Here is a 22,187-nt window from a genome sequence, read left to right as displayed (position 1 = left end):
ACAGTTTTCAGAATTACCTCATAGCATATTAATTAGGTATGCCATGTGGTTACAGACATATTAAAGCTTTAAAAAATGATGTAATTAGATAAAGTGTGTTTGTGTCTAAACAAGAGTTTAAGACAATAAATACACCAGTCCTTCTAATGTCAAAGAATTGGATTATTATGCTCGTGCTCAGTCACTCAGTTGTGTCCAACTCTTTGCGACCCCATGGACTGTAGCCCACCAGGCTTCTCTGTTCATGGAATTCTCCAGGCAAGAATACTGGAATGGGTTGTCATTTCCTCCTCCAGAGGATCTTCCTGACCAGGGATGAAACCCACGTGTCCTGCATTGGCAGGTAGATTCTTACTACTGAGCCACCTGGGAAACCCTAAATTAGATTATACTGGTGATAAAACATCTTTATTCAAAATGTATGTAGCTTTCTTCATCAGGCAGAGTGAGGCACTGAAATGTCCACAAAAGTGTCACTGCACATACATCCTTGGAGGTAACTTACAGACTTTTCAAGAGCTAACTCCTCTGTAAGGTGCATTTTTCTTCCTGTTCACATAATCACAAACGTATACTTTAAGGTGGGCTTCCCAGGTGGCACTAGTGATAAAGAACCCACCTGCCAATGCAGGAGACGAAGGAGATGTGGGTTCCATCCCTGGATCCGGAAGACCCCCTGGACGAGGGCACTGCAATCCACTCCAGTATTCTCGCCTGGAGAATCCCGTGGATGGAGGAGCCTGGTGGACTGTAACTCATAAGGTCACAAAGAGTCATGGAGGACTGAAGTGACTTAGCATACTTTAAGGTAAAGAACTTTTGACACCAAGTTTCGATGATCAGTTTGACCATTTTCCTCCACAACTACATTGTGAATAATTTGAGAGAAAGACTGAAATTTGTTTTTTAAATTTCAGCAACCAACACTGTTCCCAGTCCACTGAAGGTGGCAAATAAATGTAAACAGCAAAATGGAAAGAGGGATGGCTAATGATAAAAGGGTCAATTGTCAAGAGCAATCATAAATATTTAAGCACCTAGTAATATTTCTATGTGACAATTTCAGAGTATCCAATGAGATGAAGAACAGATTTGTTGGTTATAAGCAATACTACCAGTTTTAAGAAAGCAAAACTCTTAAAATTTGGTTTGACTCTAAATTTTTATTACTTTTTATATGAAATAATTTTTGCTTTTATTATTAGCTCCTTTTCTTATTAGCTTCAGCTCTTCTAAACACTTTCATTAGTCTAGTGTACAAATGAACAAAGAAATAAACAAACAAAATATTCCCAAATGCTCTAGTTTTACACAGCAGTATAATAGGACACAAAATATTGATTCTGGATGTAAAGAAAACAATTCCTGTATTCTCCAAAATGATTCTTATGCAGAGCTTTTTGCACTTGTTACTCCATCATTATTCCAGATGGATCCTCTATTAAGACATTCAAACTCAATTGGTCACAGGGAAGAACAGTACTCCTAATTCTTGAAGTCGTTGCCAATCACTATTAACCAAAATTTCAGCTGAGAAAAATCATAATTAAGATGATTGGACTGAAATGCATCTAATACTCTAGATGATTTAAAGTACAATTCTGTATTAAACCAGGTAAAAAAAGGAGTAATAGGATGATACTGAATTTCTTGTGTCTCATACAAAGAAACACACACCCACACACATATCCACACAGGCAAGTGCACATACTCAGATTTATTTTTACTGAGTTAACATCGAGTGTAAAACTATATGTTTGTGCTATATTTTTATGCACTTTATAGTTGACTCCAGCCTGAGGATATTTTTAAGGACAGGGCTCGCTAATTAAACACACTTTTTGCTGTTGTCGCTGCTACTGTATTTAAGGCATAGTTCTAGGCATGTGTTGGTGTGGGTCAGTCGCCAAGTCATGTTCGACTCTTGCAAACCCATGGGCTGCAGCATGTCAGGCTTCGCTGTTCTTCATTATCTCCTGGAGTTTGCTCAAACTCATGTCCATTGAATCGGTAATACCATCCAACCATCTCATCCTCTGTTGCCCCCTTCTCCTCCTGCCCTCAATCTTTCCCAGCATCAGGATCTTTTTCAACGAGTTGACTCTTCACATCAGGTGGCCAAAGTATTGGAGTTTCAGCATCAGTCCTTTCCAATGAATATTCAAGGTTGATTTCCTGTAGGATTGATTGGTTTGGTGTCCTTGCTGGATAAGGGACTCTCAAGAGTCTTCTCCAGCACCATAATTGAAAGCCTCAATTCTTTGGTGCTCAGCCTTCTTTATGCTCCAACTTTCACATCTGTACTTGACTACTGGGAAAACCGTAGCTTTGACTATATGGACCTTTGTCGGCACAGTGATGTCTTTGCTTTTTAATACACTGTTTAGGTTTGCCATTGCTTTTCTTTCAAGGAGCAAGGATCTTTTAATTTCATGGCTGCAGTCACCTTCCACAGTGATCTTGGAGGGCTTCCTTGGATGGCTCAGATGGTGTAGAATCTGCTTGCAATGCAGGAAACCCGGGTTCAGTCCCAGGGTGGGGAAGATCTCCTGGAGAAGGGAATGGCTACCCACTCTAGTTTTCTTACCTGGAGAATTCCATGGATATAGGAAACTGGTGGGTCCATGGGTTGAAAAGAATTTAGACATGTAGTAAAGAAACACAAACTGGAATCAAGATTGCTGGGAGAAATATCAATAACCTCAGGTATGCAGATGACACCACCTTTATGGCAGAAAGTGAAGAACTAAAGAGCCTCTGATGTAAGTGAAAGAGGAGAGTGAAAAAGTTGGCTTAAAGCTCAACATTCAGAAAACGAAGATCATGGCATCTGGTCCCATCATTTCATGGCAAATAGTTGGGGAAACAGTGGAAACAGTGGCTGACTTTATTTTTAGGGGCTCCAAAATCACTGCATATGGTGACTACAGCCATGAAATTAAAAGACGCTTACTCCTTGGCAGGAATCTGAGCGTCAAAGAATTGATGCTTTTGAACTGTGGTGTTGGAGAAGACTCTTGAGAGTCCTTTTTATTGCAAGGAGATCCAACCAGTCCATCCTAAAGGAGATCAGTCCTGGGTGTTCATTGGAAAGATTGATGTTGAAGCTGAAACTCCAATATTTTGGCCACCTGATGCGAAGAGCTGACTCATTGGAAAAGACCCTGATCCTGGGAAAGATTGAGGGCAGGAGGAGAAGGGGATGACAGAGGATGAGATGGTTGGATGGCATCACTGACTCCATGGACATGCATTTGGGTAGACTCTGGCAGTTGGTGATGGATAGGGAGGCCTGGAGTGCTTCGGTTTATGGGGTTGCAAAGAGTTGGACACGATTGAACGATTGAACTGAACTGAACTGAATCATCAATAATTAAGACAAAGTCCACCTCCCACGGACACATGTTCTTTATCAATCTATGTGTTTGAAGAAAGAACCCTAGTTTTAGTAAACATATCATAGATTGTTCAAATTGATACAATTTTGACAGTTAAGTGGGACATGTTAGTAACGGGATTGTGATGTTCACTGGGATGTAAAATTGCATTGTGTGTGTGAGCTAAATTACTTCAATTGTGTGAGACTCTTTACAACTCTGTGGACCTTAACCCACAGGCTACTTTGTCCATGGGATTCTCCAGGCCAGAATATTGGAGTGGGTAACTCTTTCCCTTTTCCAGGGGATCTTCCCCACCCAGGGATTGAACCTGTGTCTCTTGCATCTCCTGCCATGGCAGGTAGGAAAAGATTACCACTAGCACCACCTGGGAAGTCCAATATTGCATTACCTTTGCTGCTGCTGCTGCTAAGTCGCTTCAGTCGTGTCCGACTCTGTGTGACCCCATGGACTGAAGCCTACCAGGCTTTTCCGTCCATGGGATTCTCCAGGCAAGAACACTGGAGTGAGTTGCCATTTCCTTCTCCAATGCATGAAAGTGGAAAGTGAAAGTGAAGTCGCTCAGTCGTGTCTGACTCTCAGCGACCCCATGGACTGCAGCCTACCAGGCTCCTCTGTCCATGGGATTTTCTGGGCAACAGTACTTGAGTGGGGTGCCATTGCCAGCAATCTTAAATGGTGGACAAGTGGGTCTTGGGTCAGATTGCTTCAATTAATAACTCTGTTCCACTTAGTAGCTGTTATACCATGACCAAGTTATAAACATTAATCAATTCTCGATTTTCTCACATAAAATGGGAACAGGATAATACCTAATCTTAGATTTACAAAGATTGAAAGAAATGGCTACATGTAACATGGAATGATACTTGGGCCATGTTAAGTGTTCCAAGATTGTTAGCTTGGTTATCTAAGTAGAAAGCACAATTTTATTCACAAGCAATATTTATTTGTTTTGGATTTTGTTCTAAAAGATATATGAATTTTGCTATAGCCATATTTGATATAAGTTCATCTGTCCTTCTTTAAATAATTTGTTTTCTTTATCATGCTCATAAAAATGGAATAAAACCTAAATAATTTGATCACTGCTACATTTTGTTCCCTGATTAACATTTTATAATAGGACATATCTGATGAATAGGTATTTTCTGTCTTTGCATAATATTTTTATATAGCTATAGGAAGCATTTCATTGTACAAAAAGCTAATTCTGTAATTATGTTTTATTATATATTTGATTAGTTACCATGTGTTCTCTTAGTATTCATTAGTATTTTCAGTTCAGTTCAGTCGCTCAGTCGTGTCCGACTCTTTGCGACCCCATGAACCACAGCACGCCAGGCGTCCCTGTCCATCACCAACTCCTGGAGCTTGCTCAAACTCGTGTCCACTGAGTCGGTGATGCCACCCAACCATCTCATCCTCTGTCGTCCCCTTCTCCTCCTGCCCCCAATCCCTCCCAGCATCAGGGCCTTTTCAAATGAGAGCTCTTCACATCAGGTGGCCAAAGTATTGGAGTTTCAGCTTCAACATCAGTCCTTCCAATAAACACCCAGGACTGATCTCCTTTAGGATGGAGTGGTTGGATCTCCTTGCAGTCCAAGGGACTTCAAGAATCTTCTCCAACACCACAGTTCAAAAGCAACAATTCTTCGGCGCTCAGCTTTCTTTATAGTCCAACTCTCACATCCATACATGACCACTGGAAAAACCATAGCCTTGACTAGACGGACCTTTATTGACAAAGTAATGTCTCTGCTTTTTAATACGCTGTCTAGGTTGGTCATAACTTTCCTTCCAAGGAGTACGTGTCTCTTAATTTCATGACTGCAATCACCATCTGCAGTGATTTTGGAGCCCAGAAAAATAAAGTCAGCCACTGTTTCCCCATCTATCTGCCATGAAGTGATGGGATTGGATGCCATGATCTTAGTTTTCTGAATGTTGAGCTTTAAGCCAACTTTTTCACTCTCCTCTTTCACTTTCATTAATATTTTAAGTAATTGTAATTTTTAAGTACTCAAAGTGTTGTTACGATGCAGATAACAAAAGCTCTGTCTTTTTCTTCATCTCACCCAGAATTTCTGCTATTCATTCAAATGCTATTCTAGGAGAGGCTTTACTACAAATACATGTGTTGTTTCCACCAGAATGTCAGTTTCATAACTGAAGAGCCTTTGCCTCTTGTCCATGGCCATTTCCATATGTTATAGAAGAATACTTGGTATCCAGGAGAAACTGAATAAAATGTAAGTGCACTGAATAAATTGGTAGTTCAGTTTTCTTTGTCTTTCATTTCCCTAAGCAATGTGTTATTCCCAATCCTTCCTTCTGTGAAGCACAGTTTCTTATACAATATGGAGAGTTAAACACTATTGGTATATTCAAAAATATATGTAAAAGACCACAAATGTTTCCAGATATTAATAAACATATACAACTGACATAATAAGTTTGTATTATATATACAATTTATATAACAAGTTTCAAATTCTGTTAATATCTATCTCATTCTCCATCATAGCTTTACCAACAACGCAACCAAATCAACTCTCCTTGATCACAAAAGACAGCCAACTCTAATTATCCAAGATAATGAGATATGAGAGTAGAATGAATTGAAATTCACAAGTAATTCCCTAGTCATATTTTAGTCAGTATATTAAATGTCTCTACCTCCTAACCTTTACCTAGAACTGCTGGCAAATGAAGAAGTGCCCCCACCTTTCCAAGCACCTCTGTCCTCAAGGGGCTGAGAAAGTATGAAATGTTTAAATGGCAAACATGAGGGAGAGGTGCAACAAGCACACCACCAATGCACAGAAAATCCATAAATAATTAAATATGCAATTTTGAGTGAAAAATTATATCTTAAGATTATTTACAACTACACTGTATTTCCATTAGTGTGCTACAGAATGTAGCTTGTTTGTATCATTTAATTCTTTAACACTTATTCTTTATTCTCTACTCACATCATACATATTTTGGAAAAAGAATATAAAAATATAAGAAGACAGTCAGTACATATATACATATACATATATCTCTTACCTTCTTCACTATAGTATATATTTATTTAACGAATTTACTATGTGACATGATAAGGTGAAAATAAATGCTAAATAGATAGTAAATATATATATATAATATATGTATATTAGTAGATTAAGTGCTAAGTAGATGCCCTCTGTTTCATAAACATGAAACAGAATGATGAACAAGAGCTGACATTTATGTTACTAAGTGATAAGCTTCCCTGTGTTCACTCCTTCTGCCTTTTTCACATGAATGAGCTGGTATTGCAGATGCCGAGAGCAATATCACAGGGATGCTACTGAAAGGCCTTCATGATCAGTAATATGTGCCTTTTGGGATGAATGGAGGTGGGCTTTTTACTGCTCTGCCTGAAGCATTGGATCAGTGTCTGGAATAGAATAGAATGAATGAATGTAACAAGGGAGAAATGTTTAAATGTACTTTAAAATACAGTACAGTATGCAAAATAAGAGAATTACATACACATTTAGAGTGGAAAAAGTGACTACTGTTATCTTTAAGGGGAGTTAGGAAAAATCTTGCACAACAGATGATATTGAACAACATTGTTAAGGAATAATGAAATATGTCAGCCAAAAATTTGTGGATTCAATATTCCAATAAATGGAGTTTCATATACATGAAAATTACAGAAACATTAAATAATAAAGCATGTTTTCCCCTTATTAATGACACAAAGCCTCTGGACATCTCTAGAATACAGGTTTGAGGATTATAATGATTTTGTTAGTTGGGCTTGAACTCAGAATAGGTTCCTTTTAATTGGTTTGTTTGGTTTTGTTTCTGTTTTCAGGCTGGAGAGCCACAATCTTAACTGCTCACTCCCTCACACCTTTTTTTCCTTCTAAAACTCGTTTAGTTGCTTTTCTTCATTTACACCGTTGTGCTTTACAACATCTCCTTTCTGTTTTATATGAATAATTCTGTCAGTAATGTCTTTTACAGTTAAGTAGATTTGAATTTGCTGTCAGTTCTTTGAAAAAATATTTTTTACTTACTCTTTGCTTGGGGAATGTTCTTTTTTTTTCTTTTCTTTTTTTACAAAACTACTCCTGGTAACCATAGTTTCTATGTTAACGCATACTTGGGAATATTTGTCTTTTGCCATATACTTTAAGATATCTAGCCTCAATTTTGGAGAAGGCAATGGCACCCCACTCCAGTCCTCTTGCCTGGAAAATCCCATGGACGGAGGAGCCTGGTGGGCTGCAGTCCATGCGGTCGCTAAGAGTTGGACATGACTGAGCGACTTCGCTTTCACTTTTCACTGTCATGCATTGGAGAAGGAAATGGCAACCCACTCCAGTGTTCTTGCCTGGAGAATCCCAGGGACAGGGGAGCCTGGTAAGAGGCCATCTGTGGGGTCGCACAGAGTCGGACACGACTGAAGCGACTTAGCAGCAGCAGCCTCAATTTAAAGATATAGAAAATTCATGAAACTTAACACTTTTTGAAAACTATAGCCACTATAAATACCCTATTTCTTTGTACTGTTGTGTGATTAGTGCAGAGAAGCCTGGGGTCAGTCTGATTTTTATCCTTTTGCCTATTTTTAACTTTCATTTGTTTTTATTTTATTGTCTGGAGATTCATAAAGATTTTTGTTTTACTTTTTAAGTTTGGTAAATATCATACAAGGTGTGACTGTTGTCCATAGGTTTGGTGACCAATATTGAAGCATCTTTCTATCTGTAGAGTTAATGTTGTTGCCGTTTAGTCACTAAGTTGTGTCCAACTCTTTTTGTGACCCCATGGACTGTAGCCCGCCAGGCTCCTCTGTCCACGGGACTTCCCAGGCAAGAGGACTGGAGTGGGTTGACTTCTTTAATTTTTTTTTTTTTCTGACACTTTCTTTGAATTGTATATTTTTTGGTTTTGTTTGTTTTGTTTAAAGGATATCAGTTAAGTATATATTGAATGTTTTCTTTGGGCATTCTGCTGCATTTCTCTCATTTTCTTTTTTTTTTTTTACAGATAGCTCCATTTTCTTTTCTTTTTTTTTTTTAGTTTCCCCTGCCATGTCTTTTTTAAACTGATGTACCCATTCTCCTTGTCACTGCTTCCAAAGTGGCCAAAAGTTTTCTGATGGCTTTATACTTCGATTACTTCTTTTTCCCTCAGCTCTGTCTGCTTATTTTAAAATCCCCTTACATTGTTTTATAATTTCCTACTTGAGCTTTCATTTTGAACTCTACTCACAGAGGTCATTTTTATTATATTTTTTTGACTCCACAAGGAACTGATTAATCACTCTTTTTGGCTTCACAACAAAGTGTTTTTCCCCCCTGAAAAGTGCCTTGATTTTTTTTTCTATTCAACATCATTTTTTTCCCTCACAGTATATTAATAGATTTCCTGTTCTATTTCGTATTTCATTTTGTATTGAATGAGAGGAGCTCTTATTGAAACAGCTATTTAAAGAATAATAAAAAGGAAATAGCAACATTCTCCAGTATTCTTGCCTGGAAAATTCCATGGGTAGAAGAGCCTGGTGGACTACAGTCCATGGGGTCCCAGAGAGTCGGACATGACAGCAACTAAACACCACCACCAAATAATATTAGGAATGCTTGCTGAAAGATTTCAAGTTTTTCATTAAGACACAGTGTAAGTGACTCTGTGTGTGTGTGTGTGTGTGTGTGTGTGTAGGGGAGGGAGATCATATAAAAAGAGATATTTGTCTGCTGTGTCTATTCATGTCACGCCAAAGACTAAGGCTTGGCACATAAAACGTGTTTCAGTAAGTATGCATTGAGTTTGCAAAGGAACTGAGATAAACCTCCGTGGACCAAGACTGGACATGCAATGCTGTGCACCACCACGTGGGGGCCTTCCTGCTCTGTGTCTTGCACAGCTGGCCTGCCCAGAGGTTTCTGCACTCTTTCCAACCTCCCTAAACATGCTACACAATCCAAATGGGTTCAGGGTAGCTCCTATGGCATTCTGTGTATACACACCCCGCTTCAAACAAGAAGTCTTTGCTTTTGTCCTTCAGATGAGGCCACCTACTGGAGAGCTCTTTTCTCTGAGAGTCCATTAGATTCCACAAGCCACGGATCCTCCCTTTGGTCTTTCATCCCTCACTGACCTTGGCAGTACTGCTATGCAGATATTGTAATTTTCATTGTATATTCTCCTTTTTTTTATTTCCTTGTAGTTATCATCTTTTGCAGACAGGAGATGAGTAAATATATACAGTGCTTCATTACTTCAAGGTTATAATAATCTCTTTTACATTCTTCTCGGTATGCATCTTTGTCATTTGAAATGATTTAGGGTTCGGCATCCCACTCCAGTACTTTTGCCTAGAAAATCCCATGGACGGAGGAGGCTAGTAGGCTGCAGTCCATGGGGTTGCAAAGAGTCGGACACGACTGAGGAACTTCACTTTCACTTTTCACTTTCATACATTGGAGAAGGAAATGGCAACCCACTCCAGTGTTCTTGCCTGGAGAATCCCAGGGACGGGGAAGCCTGGTGGGCTGCCGTCTCTGGGGTCACACAGAGTCGGACACGACTGAAGTGACTTAGCAGCACTTAGCAGCATGTGGTTGTACACTCAGTTTTTATCAGGATTGCAAAAATAACTGCTATTGTATAAACTGCTAAAAGAGAAATAAATGTCTTCAATAAATAAATGACTTTAAATGTTTTTAGCAAGAATACATTAAAATGAACCCCAAATGAACAGCCTTGTAAAAATTACCCCACATTTCTTACTCTGCTGCTGCTGCTAAGTCATGTCAGTCGTGTCTGACTCTGTGTTACCCCACAGACGGCAGCCCACCAGGCTCTGTCCCTGGGATTCTCCAGGCAAGAATACTGGAGTGGGTTGCCATTTCCTTCTCTAGTGCATGAAGGTGAAAAGTGAAAGTGAAGTCACTCAGTCGTGTCCGACTCTTTGCGACCCCATGGACGGTAGCCTACCAGGCTCCTCCGTCCATGGGATTTCCCAGGCAAGAGACATTTTCTTACTCGAGGTCTAGTCTAAGTACATCTGTATAGTTGTCAAGTAAATTACACTGGTGACTTCCTCTTGGAGCCACAGTGAACAAAGTCAGAACTTAATGAGGTCATTAATGAGATTTTTCTAATGCGAGGTCTCTTGACAGGTAACACTTGGAGGAAAGTTTTCTGTACCAATGCTCTAAGTAGTGATGTCAGGTGTGAAACCTTAGAGATTTTAGTCATTTGTTCAGTTGATATGAACCCCTTATGCCTCTATCCCCCTACCTGAGGAGGGTATCAGAGTTACAGTTGTTGAATATTTGTGAGATAATTTCAACCTTATGAAGTCTTCTTTGTGACATTTACTATATGAGGAATTGTCCTTAATCAATAACATTGATGATCTTGATTCTATACCCTTGAAAGAGAACATGATTTTTATCCCATATTCTAATTTCTGTCAAATTATATTAAAAACATTGAGAAAATTACTGCTTTTATGTTTCTGAGAAAATATTTAGCAAAAACAAGAAATCAGATTTGGAGAATCATGCATAATAGAGGTTAAATATTTTCTGAGAGCAAAAGAAAACTCATGGAGAATGTGATGCAGATCTCTTGACAGATTGGCATCTTAGAAATGAATTGAAATGAAAGCAGTCTTTAGGATGGATTGGAGTAGAATGAAGTGAAAATAAAATGAAGGAAAGAGTTAACACAGTCACCTTAGAAACACACAGTGTGCTCCTCAACTAAGCAGTAACAATAGTGATAATGAAGTAAAACAAATATATAGGAGATGATTATTGGACTTCCTTGGTGGCTCAGATGGTAAAGAATCTGCCTGCAATGCAGGGGACCCAGGTTTGATCCCTGGGTTGGGAAGATCCCCTGGAGAAGAGAATGGCCACCCACTCCAGTATTCTTTCCTGGAGAATTCCATGGACAGAGGAGCCTGGTGGGCTACAGTCCATAGGTTCACAAAGATTTGGACATGACTTAGCGACTGAACAACAACAACAACAATGACATAACTAGATATGAAGGAAAACCAGAGATTTTGGTGGTGAATGGGAAGGTTGGGAAAGTGAAGACTTCAAGAATGACTTCTAAGTATTTGACTTTGGTTATCAAAACCGTAGTGGCATGTACCATCAACAATAGTAATTATATGGGTAATGAATGGTGAACTCAGACTGATGCTTGTTAAATTTGTGTTCTTCTTGGAATATTAGTGTGGAATTCTCCAACAAGCAGGCAAATATATGGATCTGGGACTCTCAGGAAATGTCATGAGTGACTTGGAGATGGACCACCAGGGAGTAAGTTGAAATCCTGGAAGCCCGCCCAGTGAGAACAAAAGGAGCTACTGATGGAACTGAAAGAAGCCTGAATATCTTGGGGGAAAGAATACTAACTTGATATTATAATTTTCTAAAATAAAAAAAAAAAATATATATATATATATATATTGCCTACTCACTGAAACTTGACCTCAAGTAGTTTACATGTAAGTAATTCTGGTAACGTTGCCTAATAAATGTTAGCAAATGCAATGAATTTTCAGAGGATGATATGACATTTGGGCAGAGGCTGTCTGGGAAGCTTTGGGACAGAGAAAAGTGTTTTTGGTGGAAATAAGAGTGGGAGCAAATAAACACAGGTATAAAATTATAGGAAATTGTCTTAAGATGATTAATATTGTGACTGGTTGTGGGTTTGCTAGAGGACATAAAAGGGAAAAAAAGATACAGATGAAAAAACACATTTGGACAAACCAATGGAATTTGAACTTGGGTTATTTAAATTAAATTAAATAATAAAATTTTTGCTATATATTATCATTTCAGATAATATTAAACTTGTCTTGGTAAATAATTTAACCATTGCCTTACACATAGGAGCAGAAAACCCTTTCTAGCATGCTGTATAATTCCATGTTATTATCACTTCAAAAAATCTTAGAAGTGAGTTATAAATTCATGTGCATAGAAATCTTATTTTGACCAATATCATCTTATTTATATTCAAAGAATAATTAGAAGCAGAGCTTTAGTCCCTAGACATCAATTGGTTTAGAATGGTAGATGATACTCTCAAGACCATTGACACATCTCAAGGCAATTTAGAATATTTAAGACATTGATGTTTTATAACACAAAATACATCTTGGATAGTTATTCAGTGTTCAGCATTGAAATGTGCATCACTTTTATGAATGTGACATACTCTGTTTCAAAAACGCGATTTTAAAAACACACTTACACATATTTTGTTTTAAAAATGCAATTCTGTGTCAGCATATTTATTGCTTATGTACTTAAGGAAAGAGAAATCAGAATTCAAAAGGTATCACATTTCCATTATTGAAGCATAAAATTGAGAAGCTCGATGACATAAGTTTTTAAGACTCAAAAAGCTCTCTTTATCTCTTTATTATCACTGTAGTTCTATAACTAGGCCATTTGAAAACTATGTCATTTTAGCACAGATTTTAGACAGGCAGTATATTTGTTTGTATATTAAATCTTACATGATCTGGAACAGAGACTAAGGCACCACACTTTTGGGAATATGTACAATTGAACTAAATCACTGAAATGTACTAAATAGAATTGACATGCATTAACATTGAACTTAATTTAATGCTTTTTCTATGTTTTTATGGAAGTGCAATTGACTACCACATTATATTGGTTTCAAGTGTGCACCATATGATTTGACATTTGTATATATTGGAAAAGATCACCACAGTGAGTCTGCTTGTGGTAACGAACTTGTCACCACACAAAGTTACACGTGATTTTATTTGTGAGAATTTTTGAGGTTTACTTTCTTGGCAACTTTCAAATTTGCAATATGGTATTATTTGCTATAGTCACCATGCTATACATTACCTCCCTATGACATTATATAACTGGATGTTTGTACCTCGTGAACCCTTTCATTCACTCTGCCCACCCTGAATTGATGCTCCCTTTGGCAGCCACCAATCTGTTATCTATGAGTTTTGTTTGTTTCTTCGGTTTAGACCCACATGTAAGTCAGACATATGGGACTTATCTTCCTGTGTGACTTACTTCACTCAGTATGACACCTGAAAGTCCATCTGTGGTGTTGCAAGTGGCAAGATTTCATTTTTTTATTATTGGCTGAGCAGTATTCCAGTGTATACATACACATACCACATCTTTATCCAATCATCCCCTGAGGGGTTCTTAGGTTGTTTTCATATCTTGGCTTTTGTAGAAGTACATGTATCTTTTTCAGTTAGTGTATTTGTGTTCTTCAGATAAATACCCAGAAGTGGAATTACTGGGTTATACGGTAGTTCTTTCTACTTTTTAATGTTTTGAGTTACCTCCAAGCTGTTTTCCATAGTGGCTTCACCAATTTACATTCCCACCAATAGTGTACGAGGGTTCCCTTTGTTCCACATCCCCATCGACACTTGTTATTTCTTTTCCTTTTGAAAATAACTATTCTGACAAGTGTGAGGTGATACGTCATTGTGATTTTGATTTGGGCTTCTCTGATGTCGAGCATCTTTTCATGTGCCTCTTGGCTATCTGCATATCTTCTTTGGAAAAATGTCTTTTCAGATCCTCTTTCCATTTTTAAAAAAAAGATTGGTTTGTTTGTTATTGAGTTCTTTGAGTTCTTTGTATATTTTGGATATTATATCCTTTTTGGATATATAATTTGCAAATAACTTCTTCCATTCTGTGGGTTGCTTTTTCATTCTGTTGATGATTTCTAGTCTGTGCAGAAACTTTTTAGTTTGATGTAGTCCCATTTGTTTAATGTTTTCTTTTGTTGTGACTGGTTTCAGAGTTAGATCCAGAAAATACCATCAAAAACAATGTCAAGGAGCTTTCTGTCTATATTTTTTTCAAGGTTTATAATTTTGGACCTTACGTTCAAGTCTTTAATCTATTTTGAATTAATTTTTCTAAATGGCATAATAAAGTGGTCCAGTTTTATTCTTTTCCATACGGCTGTCCAGTTTTCCCAAAATCATTTTTGAAGAAACTGTCCTTTTCCCATTATGTATTCTTGCCTCCTTTGTCATATAATAATTGATCATGTGTGCAGGGGTCTATTTTGGGTGCTCTGTTCTGCTCCATTAACCTATGTGTCTGTTCTCATGCCAATACCATGTTGTTCGGATTACTATACATTTGTGTTACAATTTGAAATTAGTAATAGCAATGCCTCCAGTTTGTTTTTCTTTCTCAAGATTGCTTTGGCTCTTTGAGATCTTTTGTGGCTCTTTACAAATTTTAGGATTGTTTCTTCTATTTTTGTAAAATATGTCACTGGAATTTTGATAGGGATTGCATTGAACTGGTAGATTGCTTTGGGTAAGATGGATATTTTAACAATATTAGTTTTTTTTTCAATCCATGAGGACAGAATTTCTTGCATTTATTTGAATCATCTTAATTTTTTTCCATTGGTGTTTGTGGTTTTCAGAGCACAGGTCTTTAAGCTCCTTGGTTAAATTTATTCCTAGGTATTTTATTCTTACTGATGCAATTGTAAGTGGGATTGATTACAGAATTTTTTGTTTGATGATTTGTTATTAGTGTATAAAAACACAAGCTTTTAAAATATTAATTTCATAGCTTGAAATTTTCCTGACTTTGTTAACTAGCTTTAACAGTTTTCTTCAACAGTGTGTGAGGCAAGAACTTCCAGGTGTTCAAGTTGGATTTAGAAAAGGCAGAGGAATGAGAGATCAAATTGCCAAAATCCATTGTATCATAGAAAAAGCAAGAGAATTCCAGAGAAACATCTGCTTTTGCTTCTTTGACTACACTGAAGCTTTTGACTGTGTGGATCACAACAAACTGCGGAAAATTCTGAAAGAGATGGGAATACCAGACCACCTTACCTGCCTCCTGAGAAACCTGCATGCAGGTCAGGAAACAACAGTTAGAACTGGACATGGAACAACAGACTGGTTCCAAACTGGGAATGGAGTACCTCAAGGCTGTATATTGTCACCCTGCTTATTTAACTTATATGCACAGTACATCATGCAAAACACCGGACTGGATGAATCACAAGCTGGAATTAAGATTGCAGGGAGAAATATCATAAGCTCAGATATGCAGATGACACTAACTTTACAGCAGAAAGCGAAGAACTAAAGAGTCTCTTGATGAAAGTGAAAGAGGAGAGTGAAAAAGTTGGCTTAAAACTCAACATTCAAAAAACCAAGATCATGACATCTGGTCCCATCACTTCATGGCAAATAGGGAGACAATGAAACCAGTGACAGACTTTATTTTCTTGGACTCCAAAATCACTGCAGATGGTGACTGCAGCCATGAAATTAAAAGACGCTTGCTTCTTGGAAGAAAAGTTATGACCAACCTAGACAACATATTAAAAAGCAGAGACATTACTTTGCCAACAAAGATCCATATAGTCAAGGCTATGGTTGTTCCAGTAGTCATGTATAGCTGTGAGAGTTAGACCATAAAAAAGGCTGAGCACTGAAGAATTGATGCTTTTGAACTGTGGTGTTGGAGTTCCTTTCCTCTTGAAAGTCCCTTGGACTGCAAGGAGATCAAACCAGTCCATCCTAAAGAAAATCAGTCCTGAATATTCACTGGAAGGACTGATGCTGAAGCTGAAACTCCAATACTTTGGTCACCTGAAGAAAAGTACTGACTCACTGGAAAAGACCCTGATGCTGGGAAAGATTGAAGGCAGGAGGAAAAGAAGATAGAGGATGTGATGGTTGGATGGCATCACCGACTCGATGGACATGAGTTTGAGCAAACTTTGGGAGTTGATGATGGACAGGGAAGCCTGGCGAGCTTCAGTTCATGGGGTTGCAACAAGTTGGACACAACTGAACTGATGCTACCATCTTGAATCACCTCCATTTAATTTTAGATATCTAGAAAATGAATGGAAAAATGCAAAAACACTCAGGATTTTTGATTAAGTAGTTTATTACTTAAGGTGTATAATAAAAGCTGCGTATTACAGCCGTGTGCATGCCTGTGCACGTGCACATGTGTTCAGTCACATCTGACTCTTGTGACCCTTGTACTGTTGCCAATCTGGCTCCTCTGTCCATGGGGCTTTTCATTCAAGAATACTGGAGTGGGTTGCCATTCCCAACTCCAGGGGATCTTCCTGACCCAGGGATCAAACCTGCATCTCCAGCATTGGCAGGTGGATTTTTTACTACTGTGCCTCCTGGGAAGTTCTATTACAGCCACATGTATACACAAAATAAGAAGGATAAATGTAAATAATTCTAACAGTTTTCAAATTGGTATTATATTCTCAAGATACTGGCATTCTATGGTAAAAATATGCATACATGAATTAATTCATTTTCATAAAGCAGTTTTAAGCAACTGTACAGAAAACTATAAACATTTCCATTAAGGTTGGAAACAGAAAATTGTGCTTAATACTATATATTTTGTAATGATACTATACATTTAATAGTACTGCTAATTTTATGTTATTAAACATAAAGCTATTATTTAAAATTAATATTTGAAACACTGGGGCTGGCACTAGTGGTAAAGAACTCACCTGCCAATGCAGGAGACCTAAGAGACAGAGGTTTGCTCCCTGGGTTGGGGAGATCTCCTGGAGAAGGGCATGACAACTCACTCCAGTATTCTTGCATGGAGAATCTCGTGGACAGAGGAGGCTTGTGGCCTATGGTCCACTGGGTCGCCAAGAGTCGGACATGACTGAAGCGACTTAGCACAGCACACATTTGAAATATTAGACAAGTTAGGCCATATGAAGCAAAATATTTAAATAAAATTATAAGTGACATGAGATAAAAGAAAATAATAAAAACCAAGAAAATATACAAAATACTAAAAAGATAAGCACGGATAATATATGAAAACAGGATAGCAAGCAAGAATCATGACTATTTTCACCCTAGAAAAATGCAGTAATTGTTTTCTTTTTAAGTCTCTTTTTAAGAGCCACAAAAACTAGGTAATTGCTTAAAATGTGTGTAAATCATATGTGCATATGATTTATGCTGAAAAAATATGGAGTCTCTAAACAAGCTAAGAAGATGCACTGTTTTAAGGATGTAAAATTTTTAGAGATGAGTCTATAAGTTAAATGCAACTTTTAGTCAAATCACAGCAGGACGTACTTCAGGACTTGAAAAGCAAATTCTAAAATTAATTAAAAATTGTCAAAAATATAGGTATTTAGGGGGCTTGTAGGTTTTTATTTCAAATGTCAATGTTAATTGTAAAGCTCTAATGGCTGAAATACAGTGGATTCCAAAAAGATATAGAAAGACGTATCAATTAAATGTAAACTAGAAATAAATCCATGGATGTATCTGAGCTTCACATATGACAGAGGAAGTTTACAAAACAGTGAAACGAGATCAGCTATTAAACAACTAGCATTGGAATAATTTGCTCTTTGCATAGAAAAAAGTAGACTAGATTTCTATGTAAACTACAAAAATATCCAAACTGTAATTACAGTTAACATTTTAAAAAATCTCAAAGAAAATATAAGAAGATGTCTTTCTTAGTTTTTTACATCAAGGCTGAGAAAGACTTCCTAAATGCAGAATGTAAAGTGTAAGCTTTAAAGAAAAAGCTTGATATATTTGAGTTAAATCAAATAGAGTTTCTGTATGTGGAACTGATTATAAAATTGCTTGTGGAAATAATAACAAAAAATGACCATTAACATGGAAAATGATACAGATATCTAAATGCTCCTCTCTTAATATGAGGGAAGAGTGAATAGGTAGCTAACAGAAGTGAATGTATATATACAGCTGACATTTGAAGAACACAACAGGTTGTTTGAGATGCCTACCCTGCAGGTAGGGCTTTCCAGGTGGCTCAGTGGTAAAGAAGTCACCTGCCAGTGCAGGAGATGCAAGAGACATAGGTTCAACCCCTGGATCAGGAAGATCCCCTGGCAACCCACTCCAGTATTCTTGTCTGGAGAATCCCATGAGGCATGGGGTTGCAAAGAGTTAGACATGACTAAGCAAGCATGCATGTACACACACTCTCCACGTAGTTCAAAATCTTCATATACTTTATATCTGTCCTCTGTATCTGTGATTTGGCATCTGTGGGTTCAACAAACACAGATGTTGTAGTACTGTGGTATTTACTTGAAGAAAACCTCTCTTTGCGACCCCATGGACTGTAGGCTACCAGGCTCCTTAGTCCATGGAATTTTCCAGGCAAGAATACTGGAGTGGGCTGCCATTTCCTTCTCCAGAGGATCTTCCCAGGATCAATCCCAGGGATTGAATCCGGGTCTCCCTCATTGCAGGCAGATGCTTTACCGTCTGAGCCACCAGGGAAGTCCTATGTATAAATGGACCCACATGATTCAAATCTGTGCTATTCAAGGATCAACTATAATCCAGGGTCAGTTCAGTTTGGTGGCCCAGTCATGTCTGACTCTTTGTGACCCCATGGATTGCAGCACACCAGCCTTCCCTGTCCATCACCAACTCCCAAAGCTTGCTCAAACTCATGTCCATTAAGTCAGTGATGCCATCCAACCATCTCATCCTCTGTCATCCCTTTCTTCTCCTGCCTTCAATCTTTCCCAGCATCAGGGTTTTTTCCAATGAGTCAGTTCTTTGCATTAAGTGGCCAGAGTATTGGAGTTTCAGCTTCAGCATCAGTCCTTCCAATGAATATTCAGGCCTGATTTCCTTTAGGATTGACCGGTTGGATTTCCTTGCAGTCGAAGGGACTCTCAAGAGTCTTCTCCAACACCACAGTTCAAAAGCATCAATTCTTTAGCACTCAGCTTTCTTTATAGTCCAACTCTCACATCATACATGACCACTGGAAAAACCAGGGTAATCCAGGGTATATAACAGTAGTATACTAAGTAAAAACAGATGAATTGTAGAATGTTGCAAATAGTAGGGTAACATTTATACCATGTGCAAACAAAAAGAATGATAAATGTTTGTTAGTTTTATATTTCTGTATGTGAGTATATAGATTTGGCCTCGTTTTGAATCTGCAAAGTGAAAAGCAAATGAAACTAGTGGCTGGAGACTAAATGAAGTGAACTTTATTTATAATATATATTAAAAAAACTTTAAAAAGATAATACAACAAAATGTGAACAAATATAAATTTGAGATTGCTGGTACATAGAATTTTTGCACTATTTTTGTGTTTTATAGTATTTTTCTCAATTTTCTCAAAACAAAATCTCTTGGGATTGTTAGAAATAATGGTTGACTAAAAGAGGTTTTTTGATTTCTAGAGCAGCAAAGCTCTGTGTCCTCTTGTCAAGAATAAGATACATTCAGTAGGAAGAAGCATGCTCAGAAGAGGCCTTTGTAAATCAGATAATAAAAAACAGTGCCAAGACTGAAGGATTAGAAACAGAAAAATATACTTACAACACCTAGCATGCTGCTGCTTAGCTATCTGTTAGGCCTTCCAGAATTTTGGTAGGATGAGAAGAATCTAAATCCACTAAATAACTAAATAGACATTTCTCCAAAGAAGACATACAGAGGGCTAACAAACACATGAAAAGATGCTCAACATCACTCATTATCAGAGAAATGCAAATCAAAACCACAATGAGGTACCATTTCACGCCAGTCAGAATGGCTGGGATCCAAAAGTCTACAAGTAATAAATGCTGGAGAGGGTGTGGAGAAAAGGGAACTCTCTTACACTGTTGGTAGGAATGCAAACTAGTACAGCCACTATGGAGAACAGTGTGGAGATTCCTTAAAAACTGGAAATAGAACTGCCTTATGACCCAGCAATCCCACTGCTGGGCATACACACTGAGGAAACCAGAATTGAAAGAGACACATGTACCCCAATGTTCATCGCAGCACTGTTTATAATAGCCAGGACATGGAAGCAACCTAGATGTCCATCATCAGATGAATGGATAAGAAAGCTGTGGTACATTTACACAATGGAATATTACTCAGCCATTAGAAAGAATACATTTGAATCAGTTCTAATGAGGTGGATGAAACTGGAGCCGATTATACAGAGTGAAGTAAGCCAGAAAGAAAAACACCAATACAGTATACTAACGTATATATATGGAATTTAGAAAGATGGTAACAATAACCCTGTATGGGAGACAGCAAAAGAGACACAGATGTGTAGAACAGTCTTTTGGACTCTGTGGGAGAGGGAGAGGGTGGGATGATTTGGGAGAATGGCATTGAAACATGTATATCATATAAGAAATGAATCACCAGTCCAGGTTCGATGCAGGATGCAGGATGCTTGGGGCTGGTGCATTGGGACGACCCAGAGGGATGGTACAGGGAGGGAGGTGACTTGGCGGGGGTGGGGGTGGGGTTCAGGATGGAAACACGTGTACACTCGTGGCAGATTCATGTTGATGTATGGCAAAACCAATACAATATTGTAAAGTAATTAGCCTCCAATTAAAATAAATAAATTTAATTAAAAAAAAACAAAAAATAAATCTACTAAAATTATATTTTCTCTACCCTATAAAGGTCAAAACAGAACTTAAACTGGATTACAGAAAATTATGAAATAATATTTTTGTAGAGGTGAGTTTGTATTAATATCTGTTACAGTTTATACTCTTTTCCTCCTCACTTTTACTACAAGTTGGGCTAACTATAGCACGGCTATTTAACCCCACTCCTTAGACAATCAGAATATTAATGATCATAACTAAAATTATATATGTGTGTATATACATGTAGGATATCAGAAGTATATTGTACATGTAGGACAGTTTGCTTCCTCTCAAGCTGAAGATGGAATGAATTTAGAAAATATTTTCTCTTTGTTCAAAATCTGATTCTTCACATATTTACAGTTGCTGAGTATAGCCAACATTTAATTGTGTGAGCTACAATTTTCGTCTTTCAAGGTCATACTTATAATGGAAATACTAATTAATAGTTAGCACTTATAGGCTTTTTATCATCGGAGTACTTTACTAACAATTTAATTGCTCAAGAACCATGGGGACCCTAATTTCTGTAGGATAAAGGAAGGTTATATTAGGGTCTTTGGGAAGGAAATTAGACCAGAATATATGTTGACATACGTTCACAGCATTAATCAATGTAAGTAGGAGAAATAAAAGGAAAAACACATATAATTCAGCTTATCTTTATTATGAAGTTGTTGATTTCTAAAAACAATGCCCCATTTTCCATTTCTAAATTAAGGCACAATAAATTCAGCTTTAATTAAGTGTAATTTGTGGTGATTCACTGAAGGAAAACAATAAGTAGGGTATAAATGTACTTATAACATTGTAGGAGTTCATAATTATATTTTGTATGTACACTTTATCTTAAGATTAGTCCATATTTTGCTAAGCTGTTCTATACATTTTACTTTGAGATTACTCCATATTTCAGCACAACTTTTATGTATGAATCTTTTTTTGATAACGATTGTTTTGAGCACTGAGACCATAGTGGTACCTTTGCTGTGATATAATTTTCACGTTATTCTGTTGTAGCTTGGAACTTCCTATTTGCAATTAATTAAAACTAAACATTTAATAATAGAGACGCAGGCCAAAAAAGGACTCAATAAGGTTTGTCTCCATATTAATGTTGTGCCTACAAAATTTGATAAAGTTAGTGTGCTTGGGAAAGCTCTAATTGTGAAGAAATGTATTATTATTTTTTTCTTTAACTTGTAAGTGATCCGAGTCATCATCTTTACCTTTGATTATATATTTCTGTTTTATCACAGTTAATAGAGCTAGGTTTCATATAGTAAATGCACAGAA

Source organism: Bos javanicus, chromosome 20 (assembly GCF_032452875.1).
Source record: "Bos javanicus breed banteng chromosome 20, ARS-OSU_banteng_1.0, whole genome shotgun sequence".
Taxonomy (NCBI): domain Eukaryota; kingdom Metazoa; phylum Chordata; class Mammalia; order Artiodactyla; family Bovidae; genus Bos; species Bos javanicus.
The sequence above is the reverse complement of the archived record's forward strand: the minus strand, read 5'-3'. Positions refer to the sequence as shown.